Source organism: Trypanosoma equiperdum, assembly GCF_001457755.1.
Source record: "Trypanosoma equiperdum strain OVI genome assembly, contig: ctg_1322, whole genome shotgun sequence".
Lineage (NCBI taxonomy): Eukaryota > Euglenozoa > Kinetoplastea > Trypanosomatida > Trypanosomatidae > Trypanosoma > Trypanosoma equiperdum.
Window position 1 is genome coordinate 13,203 of NW_027123308.1, and position 827 is coordinate 14,029.

An 827-nucleotide genomic window follows, 5' to 3' on the forward strand; every position below is an offset into this window, starting at 1 on the left:
GTCTGACTACCACTCCTCACTTCCCCTTTAGTAACTCTTCAAAAGCATATTCAAATTTTTTAAATGCCCATACTCTGGCTACTAAACCTCCATCACTAAGAAACTTTTTTCCACTAGGAGGTTATTTTAGTAAATGATTTAATTTTTTATCTTCTTTTATATAGCCCACATTAAAAACCAAAAACATCTCTCTACATGCTCCTTGTGAATTTTCTCCTCCACTAACTTCTCTTCATTTTCCGCAGTATTTTTCATAAAATATTCCACTGCATTCTCATACTTCTTACCATCACTAACTATAACATCAGACCCGTCGAAGTGTATTACAATACCTTCAGCAACATCTATCCTGTTTATTAATAAATGTAGAGCATAACCTCGTTCTGTATCCTTTCTCTTTGCGTATTGCGCAATTTATTTCACTATATGTTTTCCCTCCTTCTCCGTCACCTTCTCGCTGATTTTGTGAATAACATAGCAACTCCATTATACCTGTACACTGAATTGTCTCTCTTTGATTGTCCCTCTATCATTACCTTTTTTACGATGATAGCCGTACTCATATCTGTGTTTAAAAATTCATACATTTTATTATCTATTTGTCTCCCTTTCATTCTCTTTCTTCTCTAATTTAACAATATATGTCTTGCATTCCACTCTTTCTCATTTACTCTCATTGCACCCTTGAGATTTTGAAGTGACTCTTTTTTGTTTCTCCATTTAGTCTTTACCACATTCCTTATTATAATATTCGTATATACACACTTATAACACTCTCCTATCATCATTACTATCATTATCATTATTATCATCATTATTATTATTAC